Source organism: Vicia villosa, linkage group LG6 (assembly GCF_029867415.1).
Source record: "Vicia villosa cultivar HV-30 ecotype Madison, WI linkage group LG6, Vvil1.0, whole genome shotgun sequence".
NCBI lineage: Eukaryota > Viridiplantae > Streptophyta > Magnoliopsida > Fabales > Fabaceae > Vicia > Vicia villosa.
Window position 1 is genome coordinate 83206855 of NC_081185.1, and position 22543 is coordinate 83229397.

General features: G+C 31.1%; 1 long non-coding RNA gene across 1 annotated transcript; it reads right to left on the reverse strand.

Annotated features, from left to right (window-relative positions):
- Positions 1-10711: 10711 nt before the first annotated feature.
- LOC131611774 (uncharacterized) lies at positions 10712-11130 on the reverse strand. Its single transcript, XR_009287129.1, has 2 exons — positions 11051-11130; positions 10712-10964 (listed from the first exon to the last, which is right to left on the reverse strand). It is a non-coding gene; the product is annotated as an uncharacterized LOC131611774 (long non-coding RNA).
- Between the last annotated feature and the right edge of the window lie 11413 nt (positions 11131-22543).

Genomic DNA, 22543 nt, shown 5'->3' on the forward strand with positions numbered 1-22543 from the left:
TTTAGAACTCTTAACCCAGCAGTCAGAGTTAGGAATCTCGAGAACATGGCTTCAATGGTCTCGTCATCTTCCACCTTGAAGGCTTCATACTTCTGGATAAGAGCCAGAGCTTTTGTTTCTTTGAATTGAGCATTGCCTTCATGAGTCATTTTGAGTGACTCAAACATGTCGTGTGTTGTGTCTTTGTTTGTGATTTTTTCATATTCAGCATGTGAGATAGCACTTAGTAAGATGGTTCTGGCTTTGTGATGTTTCTTGAAATCCTTCTTTTGCTGATCTGTCATATTTTTTCTGTTTATCTTTTTTCCTTCATTTACAGGATGTTCGTAGCCATCTACTACAGTATCCCATAGGTCAGGATCACATCCTAGAAAAAAGCTTTCTATTCTGTCTTTCCAGTATTCGAAGTTTTCCCCATCAAATACAGGAGGTCTTGAAAAACCATTGTTGTTTACTTCATTTGCCATAGTGATTTCCTTCTGGATCTTTATCTAACACAGTTAAGTGTTTACACCCAAAACCAAGCGTTCCGATGTTAATTGAAGGTTGAGAAAACACTTAGAAGGGGGGTGGAATAAGTGATTCTTTTTCACTCGAAACAATAGACAGAACACGGTTATTTTTATCTTGGTTCGTTTACAACTCAAACTACTCTAGTCCATCCTCCTCATGTGATTTGCCTCTATCAATGAGGACTTAATCCATTATAATTAGAACTTGATTACAATTGCACAGCCCACTTGTGTGACTAACAATGCAATGCACGAGCCAAACTGTTGGTGACTAACAACCTGCACAAATCAACTGTTTGTGACTAACCAACTTCTAAGACTCAACTAGTGCTAAACTACTTGAGACTTCTGACCCAACTGGTCTCTCAAGGATCTGTTACCAAGTAACTTCAAATGAGAGTGTTTAAGATTACTTCTTTAAAGCGTTAATCACAGATGTGATATTTCACTAATATTTAGTACAGAGAGTTTAAACTCAGAATATGAATAAGAAATAATATTTTTTCTTCAATGACTTTTGATGTTTCTTCACACTTTGATGATTTTTCAGAGTGATGATGTTTCGTTTTGCTTTCTCCAATGAGTTGCATGTGGATAGCTTCTTCAATCAACCATGGGAGTTGCGCTTTTTGAGTGTTTCAGCAACCTTGCTAATGATTATGCTTCTAACGGCATGAGACTTCATTATCTTCTGTTTGAGCTAGGAATACATCTTCTGTATCAGTATGTATGCAACGGTTTTGGTGCTTTATCAGAAGTTTCCTTAAGCTTTTGCGTTTGTTCATATTTGCATATCAAGTTCTGATGGTACTTGTATTGGATCATCTTCTGAAATCAGAAACGTATAATTAGAGTACCATGTTTACTTATACAAAATTTATTTTCTTGTTATCATCAAAACACTACAAATATGATTAGAACCAAACTATATTCTAACGATTTGGAAGCATTGAAGGGAACGACAACTATGGACGTTGCGTTAATGAAAAAAGAAAAGACGACCATGATAGATAAATCCCAAAGCGCAATTTTGTTGAGCATTGGTGATAAGTTTCTTCGACATGTATCAAAAGAGACGATGACATCAGGGTTATGGGTGAAACTTGAAAGTTTGTACAAGACCAAATCGCTGGTAAATCGACTCTTATTGAAGCAACGTTTGTACTCATTCAAGATGATTGAAGACATAGTGTTGTGTAGTAGTTAGTTATGTTAAACAAGATGATTCTTGATCTTGAAAATATTGATGTGAAGATCGATGATAAAGATCAAGTGATGTTGCTGTTGTGCACTTTGCCTAGAACACATACTCACTTCAAAGAAACTCTCTTGTATGGAAGGGAGTCCCTGACCTTTGAAGAAGTTCAATTGCCCTAGTATTCTAAGGACTTGAAAAAAATAGAGTATAAACCTTCGATGATTGGTGAAGGTTTGGCCGTTAAGGAAAAATTCTTGCGAAAGAATGGTAAGTTCAAAAAGAAAAAAGGTAACAGTCATCATAAGTCTTACAATGGCGAAGCATCTAGTATTTGATGCTATCATTGTAAGAAGGAGGGTCACACAAGAAAGGTGTGCCATGAATACTTGAAATATCATGGAGGTAAGGATAATGGCAATGCAACCATTGTTCAAGATGATTTCGACTCATATGATGTTCTTGTGGTTTCAAGCAGTGACTCTACCAAGGAGTGGATTATGGATTCAAGTTACACTTGGCACATGACTCCAAACAAAGACTTGTTCGAGGAATTATGTGATCAAGATGGTGGGTTTATATTTTTGGAAAACAACAAAGCTTGAAAGATTACAAGTGTTGGATCTGTTAGATTCAAGCTTCATGATGAGCCAATAAAATTGTTAACTGAAGTCGGGTATGTACCTGATTTGAAGAGAAGTTTGATTTCTCTTGGTGAATTTGACAAGAAATGATATGTTTTCCAAGGATAGAAGAATATCCTAAAAGTCATGAAGGGTTCGAAGGAAGTCTTGAAAGGCGTGAAGAAACAAGGCTTATATACCCTTGAGGCTGAAGTTGTAAGTGGTTTGACAAATGTTGCAACCATGAAACCTTTGTCGAAGACAGAGATTTGGCACATGAGATAAGGCCATGTCAGTGAAAGGGGTCTGGTCAAATTAGGGAAACAAAATCTGCTTGGTGGAGACAGAGTCGAAAAGCTAAAGTTTTCTGAACCCTGTGTAATGGGAAAATCTTGCAGAGTGAAGTTCAATAAAGGAAAAGAAAGAACATATGGATCCCTTGATCACATCTATGCTGATCTTTGGGGCCTACAAGGTGTTCATCACATTTAGGAGCAAGGTATTTTCTACCCGTAGTTGATGATTATTCCAGAAAGTTATGGGTATTCATCCAGAAGACTAAGGATGAAACTTTTGATAATTACAAAAGTTGGAAGACTTTGGTCGAAAATTAAACTGGCAAAAAGGTTAAGAGGTTGAGAAGCAACAATGGCCTTCAATTTTGTAATGAGGCCTTTGACAAATTTTGTGTTGCCTCTAGTATTGTAAGGCACAAAACTACTGCAAGTACTCTATAACAAAATGGTTTGGCTAAAAGCTTTAATCAAACTATTTTGGAGAGAGTCAGATGCATGTTTACTATTGTTAGGTTAAAGAAGGTGTTTTGGGCAAAGCATATTGCGAAATTAACATATGTGATAAACAGATGTCCTTCGACTGCATTAGATAAGAAGACACCCGAAGAAGAGTGGTTGGGACATCCAGCAGATCTCGATAAACTTAGAGTATTTGGTTGCGTAGTCTATGCTCATATTAGGAAAGACAAGGTCAAACTTAGAGCTCTGAGATTCATGTTCTTGGGATACCCTGAAGGAGTCAACGCTTATAGGCTATGGTGCCTTGAGCTTGGTCAAAGAAGGTGTATTATCAGTCCATATGAAATTTTCAATGAAGTTGAAATTGCTTTCAAGAAAACTGATGATGTTGGTCGAAGTGGAGAAATATCTGACGAAGAGTTAGAACAGGGAGAGATTTCTATTGAGGTGGAGCATGTTGATGTTGAATTGTGTATCCCAGATGAAGTCGGAGAAGAATAAGATGTTGAGGAAGTTGAGGAAACTGTCGATGACTACCTATTGGCAAGAGATAAAATGAGATGAGTAATCAAGGAACCTCAGAGAGTTGGGTATACAGATCTTATAGCTTATGTCTTAATCTCTGCACGTGAGGTTCTAGACGAAAAACCTAGAGACTATAAGGAAATTATGTGTGGAATAAGTTCTAGACAAAAAACCTAGAGACTATAACGAAAAACCTGGTGCAAACTCAACAGTGGAATATGAGATTCAATAAGTTCATGGCACACATAGGTTTCATTAGAAGTCAGTTTGATTATTGTGTTTACTTTAGATTTTGACTTGTAAATTCATTTGTTATTTTATTGCGGTATATGGATGATATTCTCATAGCAAGAAACAATGTCAAGGAAGTGATGTAGGTAAAAGTTGAAATCAATGACGAGTTTCACATGAAGGATCTGCGAGCAGCATCCAGGATTCTTGGGATTGACATCTGAAGATATAGAAAGTAGTTAAAACTATGCATATCTTAAGAGGCAAACCTACGAAAGATTCTCGACAAGTTTGGTATGTCGAATTCGAAGCCTGTTGTGACTCCGACAAACCCTCAATTCAAGCTGAGTATTGTCAGTGTCCAAATACTGATGTCGAAAGAACTTATATGAATAGCATTCCATATGCTAATATAGTAGGTTCTTTTATGTATACTATGGTATGTACTAGACTCGACATAGAATATGCACTAAGTCTTGTAAGTAGGTACATGGGGATCCTAGAAAGGATCACCGACAAGCATTGAAGTAAACTCTAAGGTACATAAATGGGCCTCTGAATAGATTCTTAATTTATGGTGGGCCTTGGGTGAAAATACTAAAGCAGTAATCGAAGGATATGTCGACTCTAATTATTCAGGTTGTATGGATTTTAGAAAATCTATTTCTGGATTTGTTTTCACTATGTTTGGCACAACAATTAGTTAGAAAGGAACACTTCAAAAGGTTGTTTCTTTATCAACCACTGAAGCGGAATATATTGCCCTCACTGAACTTATGAAAGAAGCAATGCGGCTTGAAGGTTTTGCTACGGAGCTGAAACTTCAAGGTCGAGGTATCATTGTTAAATGTGATAGTCAAAGTGCAATACACTTATTGGAGAACTCAACATATCATGAGCGAACTAAGCACATTGATGTGAGGTTGCATTTAATCAGAGGAGTAATCGAGCATGGAGAAGTCCTAGTGCTGAAGGTTTGGACAGATCACAATGTTGTTGATATGATCACCAAGACATTCTCGAGTTGCAAATTTTTCTACTGTATGTAGTTGATAAAGGTGCGTGAAGAAATCTAGTTTGTTCTTTGATGTTATAGAGTTTTTTCCAAGGTGGAGATTTATGAGAATTTGGTCGAACTCTATTGGGTCGAAGAGTAGCTTCTAGTTCGACAGGATTTATGCATGTTGTCGAAGTATGTTCACATGCTAGTGTCGAAGACCTACATACTGTATTCGAAATGTGTTCTAGTATATGAGTGTCGAAATGTTAGGGTTGTTAGTGTTTCGAATTAGGTCTGTCTGGTATATCCAATTGTTTAATTTAACTTGTACCCTAAGTTAGCTTAGAATGGGTATTTCTAAAAAAGCCCATTAATTAATTATGTTAGGTTTATTATAAATCGCATACTAGTCCCTCATCATTTAATACTGCAAATCCTAATTTAGGGTGAGAGTTTTATTTGTTATTCTTGCAAAACTTGTAATCTTGATTGAAAGAGAAAGTAAAGAATAACAGTTATAACCAATTATTTGTGTTCTTATTGCTCCCTTACTTTTTCTTACCCTTGCGGGTTTCTTGTCGAAAGAAACCTATTATACTTTGTGATTCTGACATCTTTTTTTCACAACAAGTGGAATAGAATGAAATAAAATTGTCATTCCATTGTCTGGGCATTTCATTACAAAATGGAGCAATTTTTTCATTCCGCTCAAATCTAAAGATAGGAAAAGTGATGGAATTGGATGGAATGCATTCCATCAGGTTCTATTCCAGTTTATCCATTTCTAATTAATCTAAACAATAGAATATAAATTTATACAATTTCATTCTTCTCCCCAATATTATAATCCATTAATTCAAACATAGCCTAAATTCTAAATTCTAATGCATTTAACAATCAAGATAGTTTGAAACTAGAGATTTACATACTATATTATTTTTACTTGATTATAATGATAAGGATGTGAAATATTGGATCGAACTCTAGTATGATCGAAGGATAGCTTCTTGGTTCGACAGGATTAAGCATGAAGTCGAAGGCTGTTCGCATGCTTGTGTCGAAGATACTAGGGTTGTTAGCATGTTAGGTTTTAGTGTTTAAACCCTAATTTGTTAAGTTAGCTTGTGTAATGGGCCTTGTGGAAAAAGCTCATTAGTTAGTATATTAGGTTTTATTATAAATAGCATACTAGTCTCTCATCATTTCATACAACAAATTCTAATTTAGGGTGAGAGAGATTATTTGTTATTCTTGTTAACTTGTAATCTTGATTGAAGAGAAAGTAAAAGAATAGCAGTTATAACCAATTCTTGTGTTCTTCTTCTTCCTGGTTCTTTACTCTTTCCTTGTTTTATACTTTGTTCTTGGTATTGAATTCACAACAAATTGGTGCGGTGAGCATGGAGAAGATACCTTCAACAAAGTATGAGATTGAAAAGTTCACCGAAGTGAATGATTTCAGTCTTGGTGCTTGAAGATGAATGCCCTACTGGTTTAGCAGTGTTGCTTGGAAGTGTTGAAGGGAGAGGCAGACATGAATGCTCCATTAACGGCAGCGGAAAAGACAACTACGATCGAGAAAGCACACAGCGCAATTTTGTTGAGCCTTGGTGATAAGGTTCTCAGACAGGTATCAAGGAGACGACAGCATCAGGGTTATGGACGAAACTTGAAGTTTGTACATGACCAAATCACTGGTAAATTGACTCTACCTGAAGCAAGCTTTGTATTCATTCAAGATGATTGAAGACAAAGTGTTAGCTGAGCAGTTGGATATGTTTAATAAGCTTATTCTTGATCTTGAAAATATTGATGTGAAGATCGATGATAAAGATCAAGCGCTATTACTATTGTGTGCTTGTCCTCAATCACATGCTCACTTCAAAGAACCTCTCATGTATGGAAGGGAGTCCCTGACCTTTGAAGAAGTTCAATCAGTCATGTATTCTAAGGACTTGAACGAACGAAAGGAGCATAAACCTTCGACTGTTGGTGAAGGTTTGGACGTTAAAGGAAAATTCTTGCAAAAGGATTGTAAGTTCGACAAGAAGAAAGGCAAAAGTCAGCAGAAGTCTTATAGTGGCGAAGCATCTAGTATTCGATTCTATCATTGTAATAAGGATGGTCACACAAGAAAGGTGTGCCCTAAACGCCTGAAAGATCATGGAGGTAAGGATAATGGAAATTCATCCATTTTTCAAGATGATTTTGAATCATTTGATGTCCTTGTGGTTTCGAGAAGTGACTCTAGGAAGGAGTGGATTATAGATTCAGGTTGCACTTGGCACATGACTCAAAACAAAGACTTGTTCGAGGAATTATGTGATCAAGATGGTGGATTAATACTGCAAGGAAACAACAAATCTTTCAAGATTATAGGTGTTGGATCTGTGAGATTCAAGCTTCATGATTAGTCAATAAGGTTGTTGAGTAAAGTCAGGTATGTTCCTGATAAGAGAGATCTGCTTTCTCTTGGTGAATTCGACAAGAAAGGATATGTTTTCCAATGAGAGAAAAGTATCCTAAGAGTCATGAAGGGGTCGAAGGAAGTCTTGAGAGGTGTGAAGAAACAAGGCTTGTATACCCTTGAGGCTGAAGTTGTAAGTGGTTCGACAAATGTTGCATCCATGAAACCATTGTCAAACACTGAAATCTGGCACATGAGATTGGGCCATGTCAGTGAAAGGGGTATTGTCGAATTAGGGAAATGAAATATGCTTGGTGGAGACAAAGTCGAAAAGCTGAAGTTTCGTGAACCCTGTGTATTTGGAAAATCTTGCAGAGTGAAGTTCAACAAAGGCAAACAAAGAACACATGGATCCCGTGAATACATCCATGCTAATATTTGGGGGCCTGCAAGGTGTCCATCACATTCAGGAGCAAGGCATTTTCCATCCATAGTTGATGATAATTCCAGGAAGTTATGGGTATTCATCCAGAAGACTAAATATGAAGCTTTTGAGAATTTCAAAAATTGGAAGACTCTGATTGAAAATCAAACTAGCAGAAAGGTCAAGAGGTTGAGAACCGACAATGGTCTTGAATTTTGCAATAAGGCGTTTGATAGTTTTTGTGCTGCCTCTGGTATTGCAAGGCACAAAAATACTACAGATACTCCACAACAAAATGGTTTGGCTGAAAGGTTTAATCGAACTATTTTGGAGAGAGTCAGATGCATGTTGACTAGTGCTGGATGAAAGAAGGTGTTTTGGGCTGAAGCTGTTTCGATAGCAACATATCTGATAAACAGATGTCCTTAGACATTGTTAGATAGAAGACACCTGAAGAATTTTGGTCGGGACATCCACCAGATCTCGGCAAACTGAGAGTATTTGGCTGCGTAGCATATCCTCACATTAGGCAAGACAAGGTCGAACCTAGAGCTCTGAAATGCATGTTTATGGGATACCGTGAAGGAGTTAAATCTTATAGGCTATGGTGCCTAGAGCGATGTCACAAGAAGTGTATCACCAGTCGAGATGTAGTTTTCAATGAAGCTGAAATGGATTTTAAGAAAACTGGTGATGTTGGTCGAAATGCATAAACATCTGACGAAGAGCTGGAACAGGTAGAGATTCCTATTGAGGTGAAGCGTGTTGATATTGAATTGCATATCCCTGATGAAGTCGAAGAAGAAGCAGAAGATGCTGAGGAAGTTGAGGAAATTGTCTATGACTACCTATTGTCAAGAGATAGGTCAAGAAGAGTCAACAAGCCACCTCAGAGACTTGGGTATGCAGATCTTATAGCTTATGCCTTGATCTCTTCAAGTGAGGTTATAGACGAAGAACCTAGAGATTATAAGGAAGTTACGAGGAGTCGAAATAAGACTAAATGGCTTAAGGCCATGGATGATAAGATGAAATCTCTTCATGATAATCATACTTGGGAACTGATTTCTGGGGCAAGGTTAATCAGCTGTAAATGGATTTTCAAAGTTAAGGAAGGAATGAAAGGAGTGACGTCGAAAAGATACAAGGCAAGGCTGGTCGCAAAGGGATTCACTCAGAAAGAAGGTTCGACTTTAATGATGTATTTTCTCCTGTTGTGAAACATAGATCCATTTTAATGTTGCTTGTCATGATGGCACAGTTCGAACTTGAATTGGAATAGATGGATGTGAAGACTGCATTCTTATATGGTGATCTAGATGAAACGATCCTGATGAGGAAACCTGAAGGGTATGTCGAAAAGGGAAAGTAAGATTATGTGTGTAAGCTAAAGAGATCTTTATACGGGCTTAAACAATCTCCTCGACAGTGGAATAAGATATTCGACAAGTTCATCGCATGCATAAGTTTCATTAGAAGATAGTTCGACCACTGCGTTTACTTCAAATTTCGACCTGGTAACTCATTTGTTATTTTGTTTCTTTATATGGATGATATTCTCACAGGAAGCAACAATGTCGAAGATGTGATGAGGGTGAAGGCTGAACTCAATAAGGAGTTTGATATGAAAGATCTGGGATCTACTTCCAGGATTCTTGGAATTGACATTCGAAGAGATAGAAAAAAGTCGAAGTTATGCTTACCTCAAGAAGCATATCTACGAATGATTCTCGAAAGTTTGGTATGTTGAATTCAAAGCTTGTTGTGACTCCAAAAAACTCTCAATTTAAGCTGAGTATTTATCAATGTCCCAGTACTGATGTCGAAAGAGCCTATATAAATAACATCCCACATGCTAATATAGTTGGTTCTTTGATGTATGCAATGGTATGTACTAGACCCGATATAGCATATGTAGTAAGTCTTGTAAGCAGGTACATGGTGAATCCTGGAAAGGCTCACTGACAAGCATTGAATGGATTTTAAGGTACATAAATGGGTCTTTGAATAGGGTCCTAATTTATGGTGGAGTCTTGGGTGAAGATAGTAAAGCAGTAATCGAAGGATATGTCGACTCTGATTATGCAGGTTGTATGGATTTCAGAAAATCTATTTCTAGATATGTTTTCTCTATGTTTGGAACTACAATTAGTTAGAAAGCAACACTTTAGAAGGTTGTTGATCTACCAACCACTGAAGCAGAGTATATTGCCCTAACTGAAGTTGCGAAAGAAGCATTGTGGCTTGAAGGTTTTGTAAAGGAGCTGATACTTCAAGGTCGAGGTATCATTGTTAAATGTGATAGTCTAAGTGCAATACACCTGTCGAAGAACTCAGCATATCGTAAGCGAACTAAGCACATCGAAGTGAGGTTGCATTTCGTTAGAGGAGTAATCGAACATGGAGAAATTCAAGTGCTGAAGGTTTCGACAGATCACAATGCTATTGATATGATCACCAAGTCATTACCAAGTTGCAATTTTTCCACTATATGCAGTTGATAAAGCTGCGTGAAGAAAGCTAGTTTGTTCCCTTGATGTTGTAGAGTTAGGTCCAAGGTGGATATTTGTGAGATATTGGATTGAACTCTAGTATGGTCGAAGGGTAGCTTCTTGGTTCGACAGGATTAAGCATGAAGTCGAAGGTTGTTCACATGCTTGTGTCGAAGATGCTAGGGTTGTTAGCATGTAAAATTAGGTTTTAGTGTTTAAACCCTAATTTTTTAAGTTAGGTTGTTTATTAAGTTAGCTTGTGTAATGGGCCATGTGGAAAAATCTCATTAGTTAGTATGTTAGGTTTTATTATAAATAGCATACTAGTATTTCATCATTGCATACAACAAATCCTAATTTAGAGTGAAAGAGATTATTTATTATTCTTGTAAACTTGTAACCTTGTTTGAAGAGAAAGTAAAAGAATAGCAGTTATAACTAATTATTGTGTTCTTGTTCTTTATTCTTTACTCTTTCCTTATTTTATACTTTGTTTTTTAGATTAAATTTTATTTTATTTTACAAAATATTATATTCAGATAAACTCTATATTCAAAACATACTCAAGGCATGCATTTTATTTATATTGAGTTTTAAGGGTATAATATCTCATTTTTCATTACAACAACAAAGGCGGTTAGGAGGAATCATTCCATAACATTTACCACCTTTCTTATAGCCTATTTTAAGACAGTCTTGATTGCATTGCTCATTGGATGGGCAATTACCTTCGTGGCATTTTAACCCAAACATCTTGAGAGATACATCTTGAGACAAATTATTCTCACCACTTGATATTCCTACAATCAAAAGAAGATTTATTCATACTTATTATTTAACATATGAGTATACATGTTGAGAGATAAAACAAATTTCTATTATTTACCTGACAGCAAAATCATTGCAGCAAACAAAATACAACAAAGATTGAAGTTAACAAAGGCCATTGTCCAAGATTTTATCTAACTAGATATATGGCCCGTGCGTTGCACGAGTATGTTTATAATTGTTACTTCAAATATTATTTCTCAAGAATTTAATTGGAGAATGATTCAATAAAAATTTGTATTTTCACATATAAAAGTGAATAAAAATATAAAATATATATTTATTTTTTACTAATGATGTTTATTTTTGTCTATTAGAATAATTAAATTTTTGTAATAATAAGTAATATGATTTGTTTATCTTATTATCAATTATAATTATTATTATTAATAAATAAGTAATCCATCTTATCAACAAAACTTATAATGTTGTTTGGTTTATTATAACTTCAATATAAATTAATAAAAAAAAAAATTAATAGTGAGAGGGCAAGACTTTTCCCACTAAATTAACAAATGAAAGGAAAAAATAAAATAAATGAAAAAATAAAACAAATTCAAATATTTATTTCAAATAATTATTTTAATCCTGTACAATAAAATATTTCCATATGATAGGTATTTTAATCCAAAATGGTAGCAAATGAAATTGATAAATAATGAAGATAGAATTAAGAGTGGTTATAAAAGTGTGTAAGTATACAAAAAGACATACTATTTTATAACCATTTTCACAGACTCTATTATTAATACTATTATTATGACCTCTCATTTTTTAGCAGTTAATTATTTTACCAATTAATAAAAAAATAGTAACATAAACAAATCTAAGTATTGCACTAAAATAAAATTTTTATGATACTCTTAATGAAGAGTTAAAGAGATGAAAAAACTAAAAAACCAAAAAGTGATGGTTGGTTATGGAATATAAAAGAGATTATTATAGATAATAATATTTTCCACCAAAATATAATATTACAATTAGAATTACAATTAAAATTAAAGTAATATTAAATGTAGAATAAAAGTTAAAATATAGGACTATTAATATTTTTCTAGAGTTATATTTTTTTTTTTTGTATTTTAATATGTTGTATTTATTATAATAATAATCTTTTATAATAAAATATAGGACTATTAATATTAAATTAAAAATGGGAGGCAGTGAAGATAAAATTTTAAAATTTAAATTTAAAAAAAAGGGAGCATTCTTAGTCTGCTGCATCTATAACAAAAAATTCTAATAATTAAAACTCATTACTAATTAATAATAAAGGCGTATAAAAAAGTAGGAAAGGAATATGAAATATTTTTGCAAATAAAAAAAATAATAGAGAAAAATATATTAAAAAATTACTGTAATAAAATATAATTATATTCTTAGACAATTAGATTATTAACGACTATGATTTTAATTTTTTGTTCAATATTTATAAAGTTAATTATTATCATTAAAAAATATCTTTAATTGTAGGTTGGTTAAAAGAATTAAATTTAATGAGAAGATGTGGCCAATATATGAAACTGCCAAGAAGGAATGGAGAAGAGAGATCCTGAAAATTACTGTTGCAGAATTGATAGAAGTCTCACAAATAGATACTGTAAATGTGAGTCTTATGAGTCTTATATAGTTGCATTGTCGTTTTGAGACCTCGATCTTCACATCGATTTTGTACTTAATTATTTTTGGATTAATAAAAAAAATTATTTCTCCAAAAAAATATTAAATTTACGTTTTAATTATATTCTAAAACTTAAAGTACTTGCTATGTTTGTTTTAAAAGTTAAATTTACGTTTTTAGAAAGATAAATTTTCAGTTTTATAAATATAAAATTAAAAAATAGAATATTTTTAGTCTGCCACATAAACAACAAACGATTTCAATAATTTAAATTTACTATAAAATAAATAAAATGTGCTATTGAGAGAAGTAAACTAATATTTTAAAAAATTTACAAAAAAATTAATAATTGGAAATAAAACAGAAGTTAGTGTAATAAAATATAATTATATTTGTACACAATCAAATAACAATTATTTTTTTTAATTTTTTATTTAGTGTTAATTAAATGTTGTATTCAAATTGAGAGAGAATCACACCAAGTTTGCAAAAAATCCTTCTAAAACCAAATTTGAAATCTTTCCAAAGTTGAATCGAAATAAAATTATCGTTTATTAATTTAGTTAAATAGTTCAAAAAATTGTAAATAAGTTTCATATCAAATACAAATACTTTTTACATATTTAAAGTGATATTATAATAATTCTTTCAATATACATAAATGAATATTAAACATTATATTTTATTGTATTTATTTAAGAGCAATGTTATTAAGTGCGAAACTATATATCACGAATAGAAACCAACCAATTAAAACTTGTTGTTTGACACAATACATAAGTGAAATATAGGATGACATAATAATGACATAACATAATAAGGAAGTGACTATCAAACCATACAGTCAAAATATGCCAGATCAGCTCGTGATGCATTCGCGAGAGTTTCACTCGAGATAAATAGCATTTTTCTTTATTTAATTAAAAAATAATAAGATATTTTTATTATTAACACATTTTGACCAAAGTGATAATACTTTATACATAAATAAATATTATCATAAACAATTATCATTATCTATTAAACACAACTCAATAAAAAAATTGTGTTTAAAATTACACACAAATAACTCATTAACAGCTTCACTAAATAAACAATATTTTAAAATTGATTGTTGATGCTACCTCCCACTTAAATATTCCTCTTTATTTGGCCATTCCATCTGCATTATAATTTTTTTCCTATATCTCATATAAATTTAACCATTCCATATGTATTTATTCAAAAAGGTGTATAAACCATCATTCTATTCAAAATATCTATAAACCATCATTCTACTCAAAATATCTATAAACAATGCATATTATACACATTACAAAACATATAAAAATACCATTAAAATAGTCTCACCATTGTAGTGGAAGAAAATATACCATACTATAAAATTACAAAACTTCGAAAAATAAATGTATATAAACCACCATTCCACCTGTATTAATTCATTCAAAATGTCTATAAACAATGCATATGATACTCGTTGTACAATATATAAAAATATCATTAAAATAGTCTCACCATTTTAGTGGAAGAAATCATATCGTTCTATAAAATTACAAAATTTTGAAAAATATTTCTTTTTCTACAATATGTAAAACTCTTATCCTATTTTCAAATTCATAGTAGTTGGTATCTCTTACTTAAAACCCACAATAAAATCACAAAAATTTGAGAAGTAATTTTTGTTTGAGATTTCCTTCTTACCGAATGATTGTTTATAGGGTGTATATATATAACTAATTTAGACAGCCGTTTTTAATTTTTATTTATGATTAAATTGAAAGGTTGAGAATTAAATTTACCAATATACGTTAAAGATGATGATTTATGCTAATATATTAAATATATAATTGATTGTATATTTTTAATTAATCATTTAATTGAGAATTTAACTCATTATTTAATTAAGAGATACGGATGATCCACCTTTTCCGTTTTCTTCTTCTTTTGATTGCATATTAATTATATATTGATTGTATATTTTTAATTCACTAATTAATTATAAATTTAATTCATTGGTTTAGTTCTTTTGTTAATTTATTGATTCAATTCTTTTACTATTCTTTTGTGAGTTTTTTTCATTCTTTGTGAAGATATTTTAATACATAATTATTGTTTTATTTAAAATATATTTCAAATAATTTATATTATTTTTAAAATTAATAAGGAGGTTAGGCTGATTCACCTCTTTTTTCGTTTTTTAATTGTATATGAAATATATAGATGATTGTATATTTTCAATTCATTATTTAATTGAATTTCATAATAGATAAAAATATAATATTTATAAATAATTTTTTAATAGTGTTAGATGGATATTATATTATTATTATTATTAATGATTTAATTATTATTAATTAATATTTTTATTATATAAATATTATATTATTATATTATTATTTATATTATTATTTTATTAATATTGGTGGCTAAATATTATTATTATTAATATTTTATTAATATTATTATTTTTATTATTATTATTATTATTTTATTAATATTATTATTGTTATTATTATTAATTAATATTATTATTATTAGGTTTGTTTAAATGATTAGGGTTTTATTTAAAATATATTATTTTATTCATATTATTATTTTTATGTTTATATTTTTAATAATATTTTACTATTTAATATAATAATAAAGTATATTATTTAATATTAAATAATATTAAATATATAATTATTACTAAAAATATAAACATAAAAATACATACATATAAAAGTTAAAAATATATACATATAAAAGTTTTTTATCTAATATTTGTATACTTTATAATTAGAATATATTTGAGAGTTATAAAATATTAAATAATAAAACATTATTAAAAATATAAACATTAATATACATAAATTTTAAAAAAATGATTTAATATTTTTATACTTTATAATTGGAATATATTTGAGAGTTACAAAATATTAATTAATAAAATTATATTCTTATTATTATTATATTTAATTTGTAGAATTTAAAAATAAAATGTAATAAAAATATAAATATAAAAATACATATAAAAGTTAAAAATATATACATATAACATTTTTATCTAATATTTGTATACTTTATAATTAGAATATATGTTTGTGAGTTATAAAATATTAAATAATATATTTGAGAATTATAATTAAAATATATTTGAGTCTTATTATTATATTTAATTGGATGACACATAATCATGATGTTATGTGAAGATGACACATAAGCAAATGCTATAGAAAGATGACACATAGGCAAATGCTAGGTTTTTGGTCTAGGGTTGTCATCATGACAACCTTACATTTATATTAAGTAGATAATTTATTTTCTTGTGAAATTTAGGACTCACACAATCATTATATAATATATTATTGAAATAAAAGTAATTATAAATGAAAGTAAAGATTAAAAAATATATATACTTTTGAATGTAATTATAAATAATTAATACTTTCTGATATTATAAATATATAATAGTTTTGAAGATCGTCATAGATTAGTAAAAATATTTTGACCATATAAATACTTTCTATATAATTTAGGATTAAAATATTATTTATGAATAATCTGTTTAAAGTAATTTTAAACATTCTAATGGATATTAAATAACTAAATGAAAATCTGAGCTTTTACTATTTTTTTACTACTACATGTGAAATTAAAATAATTTTTTATTATTATATATTTTTATGTAAAAAAATTCTAAGAAACTTTTTTTAAAATTTTTATATTTTTATCTATTATATCAATATTAAATAACTAAACTATGAGTCATCATATTTTTTCATAAAAATTATTCAAGATTTTTATCTTTAAAAAATGAGATAATTAACCTATTTTTACTATTTTTTACATTATAAAATATTAAATTATAACATTAACAAATAAAAATTAGCATAAAATACTAGCAACAAATTAAAATTTAATAACATAAAATCATATTGGCATTAAAATTACTAAAAAACGTAATATCCAAAATTAGTTAAAGTCAAAGTTTACTAAAATAGTAAATGTTTAAAAGACTAAAATTGCAACAACTAAGTTAATATACATCAAAATTATTAAAATTATAATAATAAATATTTTAATAATGGATAAGTGATTTTTTTGAGTTTGGGTCTGATTTTATCTGGAACTCGGCCCATTTTAATGGTTTTTGAGTTTTTAAATCTATATTCACCAATTACCCGATCCAACACACTTTTTTAGATTTTTGTGGTTGGATTTGACCCAATCTATGTACACTCAATAGTGATTTTTAAAATTTATTTTAGATATTTCATTATTTTATCAAAACTTTTTTAGGATACAAAATTTCAAAAAATCTTAGTTTTGAAACTATCTTAAATAATTTTTCATAAAAATATTTTTTAAAATAAACTTTTTTGAAAAAAAGTTACAGTTTTGACTATATTTTGATTTTAAATAATTTATATTTATGTCATAAAATGTCAAAATTAATCTTTTGATTCAAAATAAATAAATATAAAAAAATTTATAGTACTTTAAAAAAAACATTTTTGTTAAAATCATTTTTAAACAAAGAAACATATATTTCTTTTAAAGTTAAAACAAACATACTCAATAACTAATTTAAAACTCTAGTTTAACTGCTCTCAACCTCTTTTCAAATTTTCTCTTCTTTGTTCTTCTTCAATGAGAGATGAAGTGATTTTAAAATTCTTCATTCACGCATCATCATCGCTTCTCTCCTTCCTTTTTTTTTTTTTTTTTTTTTTCTCATTTCATCAATCTCTAGTTAAATTTTAGAAGAGTGCTTTCTGAATATTCTTTATACTCTTCCCATGTCATTAAGTAAGTCACTAAAATAAATTAATCATCAATTAATAAAGTAAAATTTTGTGACCGCCTCTTCGATCACGAAAAATATTTTTTTACAATTTAATTTATATATAAAAATTAAAAACTGAAATTTCAGTCAATTTATTTTCATTTTTATTTTTAACTGTCTTTATTATATTTTTCTATTTGCCCAAGATTTTAATTCTCTTTTATTTTTTAATTTTTAGTAACAGTTACAACTTTTTATTATTTTCACAAATAATATATCTTTTTACATAAAAAATAATGATTTCCACTATACAAGTTTTATGCGTGCAATGAAATTGCATAATAAAATCAAAAATTTATATAGTCATTTTTTAAAATTTATTTAATAATTTAAAAAGAATTTATTTCTTTGTTATATGTATGTAAGGGTGGCAAAATGGGTCGGCTCTGCACCCGTCAAAAAAATGGCGGATTGGATTGGAATTTTGGGCCCCTTAAAGTCTGCCAAAGTCCGTTCCGCCAAAATCCGTCGCCGACCATAGCCTGCCCCCCAACTCCTACCACCCGCCAAAATTCGCCGCTCCGCCAAAACCCGCTCTTTTTTAGTTAATTCTAGTAATTCCAATTCTTAATGGTTTTATTTTATACATTTATTTGTGAATATATGCAATATTTTTAAGTAAAATTTGTTAAAAAGATATTTTATAAAAAATTATTCTAAAAACTTGTGAAAAATCTAATTGAAATATAAAAAAAAGTCTATTAATCTATTAAAAATTGGAAAAAAAATATAGTTGGACAAGCCCGCCGCCTGCCAACCTGCCACCTTGGCGGGGTGGGATAGGTTTTTATGTCCATTTGAGCTTGGCGGGCTTGTCCGCCCCGCTCTTTTTTTGGCAGGCATATGGAGGGACGGGGCGGGCAACCCACTTTGCCATCCCTATATGTATATATGTTTAAGTATAAAATATAGCAATGTATTTTAGGTGGTGTAGTGGTAAGGTGTTAATGAAATACGCAGAGGTCATGAGTTTGATTCTTGGGTATCACAACTTTTAATTTTTTTTACGAAAAAAGAACCTAAAATTCGGTCACTAAATTCATCGCGAAAGCTTAGCGACTGACACTTTTTCAACCGAAAAGTTATGGTCGCTAAATCGGTCGCAAAATATTTTAGTTACCAATTCTTAAGCTTTTTCGGTCTCTAATTCAGTCACTAAAAGCGAATTTTATAGTAGTGAATGTGTTAGAAACATCTTGAACATAAAATAATGCCAAACTTCAGCCTGCTAGTCGAATACCAATATGGGGTAATTTACTACCACTTGTCTGACCTTCAAGAATTCAAATTTTACACACTGATAGTAGAATACCAATATGTGATAGTCGACTACCTCTCTTTCCAGAAGTAAAAATATGTCAAATTTTGATCTAGTAGTGGAATACCACTTCTTTGTAGTCGACTACCACTTTCGAATTTCGCTTAAAATCTTTGGTGCCCAACAGGGAGCGTTGTGCATAAGGCATATGGCATTACGTGTATGGTGCCTAACAGGGATTGGGGATTGGGGCAAGACAGCAAGGCATTACGCGTAAGGCAGGGAGCGTTGTGCATAAGGCATAGGGCATTACGTGTATGGTGCCCAACAGGGATTGGGGATTGGGGCAAGACAGCAAGGCATTACGCGTACGAGACAGGGCATTACGCATATGGCTAAGTCTGTGTAGAATTTTTCCTGTTTTCGCGATTTCTTTCCCGATTTTACATGCAACGTGAATTTCAATGATTCCGAAGAATAATAAATACTTAATCAATTAGAAATAAATTAGGTCGGGGTCAAATGAGTAAGATGAGTGAGTTTTACAGGGACTTAAAATGGATGTAAGGTTGGTATGCTTATGTTGTGGATTTTGTGCCAATGTGTGTTCTAATGTGAATGAAGTAATTCAGTGAAGGAATTACGGTGAGTATGTGGCTCACGTGTGATCAGTGTGGATCGTGATTTATGCAATATTATATTGAATTGTGCATAATTATATGTCATGCATCATCATGTCGAATTATGTGGAGATGAGTCTAGGTGGGAATCCATGATGGGTGCCTAGTCTCGTCCAGACTCTTGAGGTAGAGACGTGTGGAGATAAGTCGTAGTTCGGGGGAATGATTAAGACTTATTCGGATTCTGACGCGAATCGGGTTCATATAATTGAATCGTATTGGTTATGTTGGTACCACATGCATAGAGTTGTGATGGATGAATCACTTACATACATAATTGAAATATGATTTGTGCATCGTGAATGTGTGGGATGTTGTTATGTGATTTGTTTTTATATGTGACTGTTGTGTTTTTTTGTGAATACTAATCCTTAGCATGTGATATTCACCAGTTATCATTTGAATGGAATTCTCACCCCTTTTCTATTGTTGTGTTTGTGCTTCTTCGGAAGTACAGATAATCCAGGTACTTGAGTATGCAGGGAGCTTGTGTTGCTCGGTCGAGTCTTAGGAGTCGCTCTAATACGTAACACAGGGAACATGGGATTATTTTTAATTGTGTTGTTTTATTTGTTTCATTTTTGTTACGTATCTTAATTCTTAGACGATATTAAACCACGAGTTGGTGGGATTATTTCTGTTAAGGCCTTAGAGCCATCGAAGTGAATTGTTTTGAACTTCCGCTATTTGATTAAAATTGTTGAGAAATAAAAGATGAAGTGACTTGATACTACATGATTTTTAACGGGATGTGACATTCCTACTTGTGTAACTCTGATTATTTGCAAAGAAATCACTTTTGTTAATTATAATTAACTAACAGGGAACTAGGGTGTTACATTTGCAACAAAAAAGGAAAATTTGTATGGTCAAAATTAGTAAGCCAATCAATTGTCATCATACATCAATCGATTGGTTGGCCTAAAATTAATCGTTTAGAATTTAGTAAAAAGATAAGAAAAGATATATAGCCATTACCATTAATTAAGATATTGTCCTAAATGTACGCGCATTTTTGCACTAGCCAAATCGATTGGTATAAGTGTCAATTTATTGTCCAGTACAAAAAATTGTCCAAAACTCTTTTGACAGCTCTCGATTCAACTGGCACGACTTTAAAACATTTTTAGAAATATTTTCTTGATAGAAATAAGTTTTAAAACACGTTTTAGTTTGTGTGATTATTCGTATAACTTTAAGGAAAAACCCTTATGCTTTTACACCATATTGTTCACTCAGACGCGATATGGAGAGCTCTCACGTTTCCTCTCTTTCACAATTTAAAGCTTCAAGACTCATCAAATTATTCAGTCGTATAGACACTTGCTAGAATTCTTCTTATAAATTAAGCTTGAGATGTATTTTTTCTTGGTTCCGTCATTAAAGGACTTTTGTAGTGATCATTAAACCCTAGCTTAGTAACTTAGTCTAATTGCATCTTTAACTGCTTGTTATGCTTGCACTTAAGTTGTTAGTTGTCATTATCAAAAGCATATTCATGAATATGTTATTGAGAGCTTCCTTTATCACTAAACGGGCAAAACATGATTCCACACTTGTTTGTATGCTTCCACACAACACTACAAAGATGAATCAAGAGAGGAGAATCTCCTTCTTTTTCATTGGAATTGTCAAAATCAACCACAACACCACACATCTTGCGTACCTCTAAAATCATAACCAAATCTTCAAAGAAACGTTAAATTTAAAAACAAATCTTCTTAACTATCTTAAATCTCCAAAGATGATATTCAAATACATACAACAATGGAGAAAGAATGAGCTAGAAGATGGAAGAAATTGGTTGCAAGTGTTCAAGAAAGATTCAAAACTCTATTGAAAATATGAAAGAACTGGTGGTTTATGAGTTTAAAATCAGTATTGGAAGTATACGTTTTCTAACATTGTGAAAGTTTTGAGAGAAAGATTTTTATAGGGGACGGAGATCTAGCACGGAAACAAGTGAAAAATGATGTTTGATTTAAGTCATAAGCAAAAAGTGTGATTTGAGTCAGATGGCAAAGTGATTCAAATCAAGATCTTAAATATATGAGAAACTCATATGTGTGATTCGAGTCAAGAAACATGTGATTTGAATTAGGGGTGTGCAAATAAACCAGTAACCATAAACCAAATCTATATCCAAACTAAACCAAATTTAAAAACCCATCCCAAAATAAAAAATTAAAACCGGAGGCCCATTTATCAAAACCGAAACAAAACCGGAAACCATTATTCAGTTTGGATCACGTTATCGGTTACCACTTGAAAAATTTGAGAAAAACCCTAATTCCCAAACCCTCTCTTCTATCTCTTCTCTTCTACTATCTGAGATAGCTGTCACAACCCTCCGCATAATTCTCTTCCACCTTCTCCATCTCCGATTCTCTCTACACTTTCCTCTCATTCCATCCAATCTTAGATCTCAGCCTCACGATTGAACCGTCGTGTCAAAAACTTCTTGAAGGTACGTGAAACTCTAACTTGGGTTGCTATGCGAAAATGAAGCTTGGGTTATTGTTTTATGTGTTCAATCCTTGTTTCTTATTTGGGTTCATTTTTTTCTGCTGACTGTTGATGATTGTGTTTGGATTCTGGATTATTGGGTTCATTTAAGTTTATGTTTTTTTGGAGTTTAGTGTAACTTTGCCATTAATGGAAGAGAATCCATGGCTGATTGAATTGATGAGAACCCTCCTTTTTTGGAATTCTTATAGACATTGAGAGTATAAGAAGGAAAAAGCTTGTTTTTCGCTGTTCGAAAGACGGTGTGATCGAGAGCACCGATGAATTTAACCCATTTCATGAACTGTTGTTCTGATTCTTGAACTTTGGTCATGTTTGCAGAGTTTGCAATTCCATTATAAGGTTTCGGTCGAAGACCTTTGGTGTGACATTGTGTTACAATAGGATTCTGTAGAATAAGAACTAGTACTAAAACATAGAAAATTGAATTCATGTTTATGTTATTTTAGAGAGAAAGAATGTAACAATCATATAAGAAAAAATTGAGAACTAGAACTAGAAGTGTCATTGGTAGTACTCAATTGAGATTTTAATGAGGTTAAGGCTTCTTTGTCTGTGGTGATGCTAAGAGTGGTTGATGATGATACACCAATCAGAAGGTTGTTGAAATCAAAGGGCACAATAAGGATCATTAATAA